Source organism: Myotis davidii, unplaced genomic scaffold, assembly GCF_000327345.1.
Source record: "Myotis davidii unplaced genomic scaffold, ASM32734v1 scaffold210, whole genome shotgun sequence".
Taxonomy (NCBI): domain Eukaryota; kingdom Metazoa; phylum Chordata; class Mammalia; order Chiroptera; family Vespertilionidae; genus Myotis; species Myotis davidii.
In genome coordinates, this window is record NW_006282396.1 from 2,016,901 (window position 1) to 2,023,214 (window position 6,314).

General features: G+C 40.4%; 1 protein-coding gene and 1 long non-coding RNA gene across 2 annotated transcripts in view; both read right to left on the reverse strand.

Moving 5' to 3' along the window:
• Positions 1-6,314, reverse strand: part of LRRTM4 (leucine rich repeat transmembrane neuronal 4) — a 685,676-nt gene that overhangs the window by 534,621 nt on the left and 144,741 nt on the right. The window lies entirely within an intron of this gene.
• The window catches only part of LOC107181959, a 21,311-nt gene continuing 15,004 nt past the window's right edge, over positions 8-6,314 (reverse strand). Inside the window, exons 2-3 of the long non-coding RNA XR_001512672.1 lie at positions 6,090-6,095; positions 8-171 (exon numbers count right to left, since the gene is read on the reverse strand). This is a non-coding gene — a long non-coding RNA (uncharacterized LOC107181959). The remainder of the gene's footprint in view (positions 172-6,089; positions 6,096-6,314) is intronic.

Consider the following 6,314-nt stretch of genomic DNA (forward strand, 5'->3'; position numbering starts at 1 on the left):
ACCCACCCTGAGCCCGTAAATCTTCCACCCATGGAATATTCCCTTCCCGAGAGAATCAGCCCTAATCCCTCAGCCAGGGCCTGGAGGAGCAGCCCAGGCCGTGGGCACAGCCAGGACTGTGGACATTTCATGGCCTTTCCACTCCTACTCCAGCTGCCTAACAACTCTGCACTGCTCCCCTTGCCCACCTCCCCCGTTACCCCATCAAGACACCGTGCACAGTAGGGGACACTGGTTTTCCCATGCCCATTGGGAACTGGCTGTTTTGTCTTCTGGAGTAAAAAGGTTCCTGTGGGTTGGGTAAGGTCTCTGCTTGGCTGGAAGTTAGAGCCACTGACCACACCTACCTCCTCTGGGCATGGAGCAGCTCTGGCCCTCAGACCTCATCTTTCCAGCAGAACTGAAGGGAAGACCGTGTGTACCCTTCTGTCCCTCACCCTTCACATGCCCAGAACCATCAGTGTCGCACTTCCTAATTCCTATCACTGTATTTCATTAGTTCCATACTGTTTTACTAATCCTGAATCTAAACAGATTGGTTCAAAAGGAGATTGTTCTATTTTTAAAGTAGCTGGGGCTTCTGGGGATGGCCTTGCCTTGCAGCCCTGAACCCGCTGATGGGAGGTTCCTGGGCCTCAAGGCAAGGCTGGCTGCTGGGGCCTCTGGGGGCGGGCCTTGCCTTGCAGCCTCAGAACCGCTGATGGGCGGCTCCAGGGCCCAACAGCAAGACAGGCTGCTGTGTCTCCTGGGTCCCAGCGGAAGACACGATCTGATCGCTCCCCCATGGCCACGCAGGCCAGCTGCAGTGCCTCCTGGGTGGCGTCCCCCTCTTCCCTGCCCTGCCAAGATTCCGAGCCCGGGAGTAGGGCCGCCTTTGCCCTGCCCCCCGGCTCTTGACTGCCACCTGGGTTTCTGATGGCAGGTGGCTTCTTCCATCCTTCCCCTTTCGCCTCCCAGCATTGCACCTATGTATGCAAATTAACCACCATCTTTGTTGGTGGTTAACCGCCATCTTTCTTGGCAGTTAATTTGCATATTGCCCTGATTAGCCAATGGGAAGCATAGCGGAGGTATGGTTAATTACCCTTTTTGTCTTTTATTAGGTAGTATTTGGAACATAAGAAAGATTAAAAAGCAAAGATCACTAAAAACGTTGTCTATAATTTAATGGCTTAGTTTAGAATGTAACATCTTGGATTGGAAAACCTAAGGTTTGCATCTCTAGTCCAACATTGATTAGTTGTGTGACTTTACCCAAGTTTGTTGACTGTTCACTCAGTTTCTCTATATTCCTTCAAAGAACTCTATTAGGCTATCATGTGAATTAAATGAGAAAGTATACATTCTGTATAATGTCTACTATATATTAAGCTTTCAACAAGTGTTAATTTTATATCACTACTTCCCTTGCTGCTTATTAGAAGTTGATGAAGCTGAAAGAGCAATGAGGACTGGTATATTCAAGGAAGAGTTTTAAAGAGAAGATGGGAAACTAAGTTGAGCAGCCTCTGTATTTATCTCACTCTGGGGAAAAGGAATTGGTAAAAAGAGGAATTTGAAAGAATATTTCTGGGAAAGTGAATAAACCACTTTGATGATGCAGCAGATTTGTGAGTGAAAGTGGAAGATGATAACTCAAGCTCAGATTTAAAGTTTACATATGTGGGTTTTATCTTGCTACAAAGTAAAACTCATCTCTACTAAAGGCAAATTTCAGGTTATAGAAATCATTTATATATGATAGAGCAAAACTATGAAAATTTTAACACTCAAGGAGAAGGCATTAACAAAGATCTAATAATCTCCCAGATATACTGGACTTCTTTTAATCCTCTAAATGTAATACCAAGTGAAAAATACATAGAAATAAAATGTGAAGTGAAGACTGAAAACACTGTTAGGAAGGTTAAAAAAATATTGTTTGACAATACATGTTAAGAGGTAATGATCACAGTAAGAACTCTTTCAGCTAAAATTTGAGCCTGAGAAATAGATCAAGGGATAAGAGAAAATATAATTCTTCAAAAGGGATCAGAGTAGATTGCACTCTAATAACCCATTTGATTCTACAATTCCATTAATAATTCTAGCTGTACATTTCTCAACCTTTTATCCTAGGGCTTAGCCAAAATTAAGTCAACTAACAATAACATTAGCAATAAGCAAGAGAATAGAATTGTGTTTACTGTGGTTCCAAAGAGATTTCCAAAGTAGATACACAGGTAAAGAATAAATCCTCTTAGCTATTTTTGGCTTTAAAATGTTTGTGCAGTGCAATGCTTTGCTCCTAGATTAACCCATTCACTCACTCACTCACTCACTCACTCACTGCATAGGTAGTTGTCCTATGGCAATCATGAGTTTTAAAATATGATTAGTTCTCTAAGGAAAACTTCAGATTAATAAGCACAATTTATGATATTCTTAAAATAATCTAAAGGATTACTTTAAAATCTTCCTTTGTCAATACTAAACTAATAATAGACTTTATTCTTCTTTTCTTTCTCTGTTTTTTAAAAGTAAAGATCTATACTTAAAATGTTACGTGGTACAATTTCAGTAGTTCTAGTGTACACAATAAACATTAGCTCTAAAAGTATTTCAAGATACGTTATGGAGTTTAACTCTTCATCAAATTGTTCTAAAATAACTGCATTTGAAGAATTAATAGAGAGAAAATAATTCATACTAGAGATGTTCTCTTAATAACCTTTCTAAAATAAATTAAGAGTGCCTGATTTTATAAATCTATAAATCTATTTGATCCTGTGTTAGCACATTCATATAATGGACAGTGCTACCACTTAACGAGGTGATTACATAAATTGGTGCATCTACTAAGAAAAACAATCAAGAGTAATTTCATGATTAAAAGTTGGTTATTTCTTTCACTCCATTCTAAGGTCTCATACGAATTATTTCTCAATGTGCTATACTGGATTTAAATTCTAGTGCTGCAATGGGAAGTTTTATGAGCCTGAGGTGGGTTCCTTTTATGAACATTAATTCCCTGTTTGTGAAATTGAGGATGATATTCCCCATAGAGATGCTTTAGGAATTAGAGTAAATGTATATATAAAAACATGATAGACATTTAATAAATGTTAGACGTGGCTAAATTTAGTTGAATCGATCTGCTTCTTCCTTAGGCCAGAGGACATGCTAATTTTTACAAGCATGCCGGTTTGTATATGAAGGTGAATTTTCTGAGTGTTTGGTTTTTGATTTTTGTCTGTATGTGAGGAACATTAGGGCACAATTCTCCACGGATCTCACATGTTTCTATATGCCTTCTAAGCGAAGGGTAGGATTCTTTGCTCTCTAAGATGTCTCCTTTGGGGGAAAGTTGGCAGGTTTGCTAGTAGTCTTCTTTAAAAAGATTGGGGTTTCCTAACCTCAAGGATTTCAGCTGTCACTGAAACAGATCTGATGTTCACCATCAAGCTGGATGAGTCTGTATGGCCCCACGGGGCAAAGGGAACAAGAGGAACCATGTGACCATGAAGCTTATGCTGTCTGTTGTGCCTTAAATTCTCAAGAACCTTCTGCCAGCTTCTATGCAAGTGAGGCTGGTTAGCTTGCAAGCAGGGTAACATCTCAGGCTCTTCACAGATCTTGACAAGGACTAGCTTACCTAAAGGAACGTTATTCCACCCGATGAGAAAAACTACGTAGAAACTAGGGATGTGGTAATGAGCTGTAAAGCATAAAGCTAAGAGTTAATAAAATTACTCCACCATATTATGCTTCTTGAACAGAGACACTTATTAAAATGTCCTCACACTTTTATCACACACCATTGTAGTGACAGTGAAACAAAAATAAGATGAAGGATATGCAAACTGGTTCTCTACTTCATATTTGCACAGGACCTGGGATAAGATCAGGTCCTTGTTCTTTTTCTGTTCAAATTACTCTTTTGATGCAAACATTTTGTTCCTGCCTGGATGAGGGCCTTTGTTGTAACTGCATAGTAAATTGATTTACCTGACAGTGTAATGGAAGACTAAGAGACATGACCATGTGCAGAAAAGGAAAAGTCAGATTAGTAACTTCAGTCTTCCAAAATAAAAAAGTAAAGGTTTCCGAAAATGAACAGTCATTCGGGTCCTGTGTGCAGAGAAGTGAACAAAATGAATCTTCACAGAAAGGATTAGATTAGATATAGAAAGTTAAAGCTGGATCAGACCATAGATATCATCTAGTCCAGTCTAGAGAGATTCGGTCACTTGTTCAAGGTCACACCATGCATTTGGCGGGACACAGATCTCATAACTACAAGGCCAGCATGTTATTTCTCTATATCAGACATTCCACACTGTGACAGCAATACAGAAGGAGTCTGCACAGCCTGGAAATAAATCTGAGAGAGTTTCTCTTTTTAATTTATTGTCTCTTTCCTTCACTTTAGTGGAGCCATTCAATTAATTTTCTTTCATGCTACTGTGTTACCGTGACAGTTGTAATATAAGCATTTTTAAGATTTATAAATATGGTTTCTTACCTAGGCTAATTTATAAAGTTTCTATTTCTAGTACAATCGTTTCGATATCAAATACTTTATAACAAACATGAATGAGTACTATTTATGAAATGGTAGTGAATGACTTTAGTGTTATTTGTATTTCAAATGAGCCTAGTTGGATGTTTTCTATAAGTGTTTTTGTCAACATTTTCCAAGGCAGGCTTGGGGAATGTGCTGTATGTCATTAATGTGTTATGTTATTTATTACTTTCATTGAATTAAATATATATGTGTATATATATTTCATTGTATATACTTTTAGTTTAAATCACCAGGTTAAGTGAAGGGTTCTGTAAATAGTAATTTGGATGATACAAATTTCAATTAAGGCAATATCTAGAAGTGAGATCATGTTGAAAAAGTCCAAGGGAATATTAGATGGAGAATTTCCCATAATGACTACCAAAATATTTACATATTTAAAAGTAAGTGTGTGTGTGTGTATGTGTGATTGAGCATAAAATAATGCCAGGTAAAATTTTTACCATCTTACTCTGGATTATATCTTTAAATAGATGCCAATAATACTGCTATTCTAAATCAAATTAAGTATATTTTTAGTATAACTATACTTTAATATACCTACAGAACAGAGTAAAGAATTAAAAGGGTTGAAAACTACTTGGTTTTGACTCAAAAAAGAAATGTGGAAAATCTGAGGGACTGAATTAGACACCAAACCCCCCCTGCAGTGAAGGTGCTGAAGGCTTTCCTAAGGCTAGGGCCCAGGACAAAGTCAAAGCAGTGTTGTGATCGAGTGCAACCATTCAACTATGTTAAAGAGACAAAAGTAATTGTATGTGGGTGATTTTGAACAGGTGATTATCAGGTTATTACTTCTTCATTGACTCTTTTTTTTTTCTTTTTAGATGGAAAACCAAAAGACAGAGACTTTAAAAGGCCTTGATATTCCTAAATCCTTAAATGGTAGGTATCCAGTTAGAAATATTAATTGGTAGTTTAAATCTCCTGACTGATCATCTTAAGAAGAAGACCTATGCCATCTTATACTCAAACTACCTACTACGGAAAAGAACTTTAAGCTTATATTTAAAGACTAGTGGCCCAGTGCATGAAATTTGTGCATGGGGTGGGGGAAGGTTGTCCCTTAGCCGAAACTGCACCCTCTCCAATCTGGGAACCCTTGGGGGATGTTCAACTGCCAGCAGATGTCCCTGTGGGATTGGGCCTAAATCGGCAGTTGGACATCCCTCTTGCAATCCAGGACTGCTGGCTGCTAACTGCTCACCTACTTGCATGCCCGATTGCCCCTAACCACTCTGGTGGCTGGCCTGCTCGCCCCCAACTGCTCCCCCCTGCCGGCCAGCTTACCCCCAGATGCCCTCCCCTGCCAACCTGATGACCCCCAATTGCCCTCCCTGGCCAGCCTCATGGCCCCCAACTGCTCTCCCTGGCCAGAGGCCCTCCGCTGCCAGGTGCAGAATGCTTGCCTAGTTTCTGGGGCAATGAGGCAAGTGTTCTCCACGCCCCCCCCCACACACACACACACACACCAACCGCTCCATTCCCGCTGCCCAGAGGCCCTCCGCAGCCGGGGTGGAACACTCACCTCATTGCCACGGCAACAAAGCAAGCATTCTGCCAGGCCACTCACGCTGCCCTCTCTCAGCGGCCGTCCCCCCAGGACTGGGGGACTTGGGCGGGGCTGAGAGGACTGGGCGCCACCATCTTGTGGCTATGGGTGCTGCCATCTTTGTGGTCAATTTGCACATTCCTTCTTTATTAGATAGGATGGTACTGCTAACTGAGTTAATAAATCACACATTAT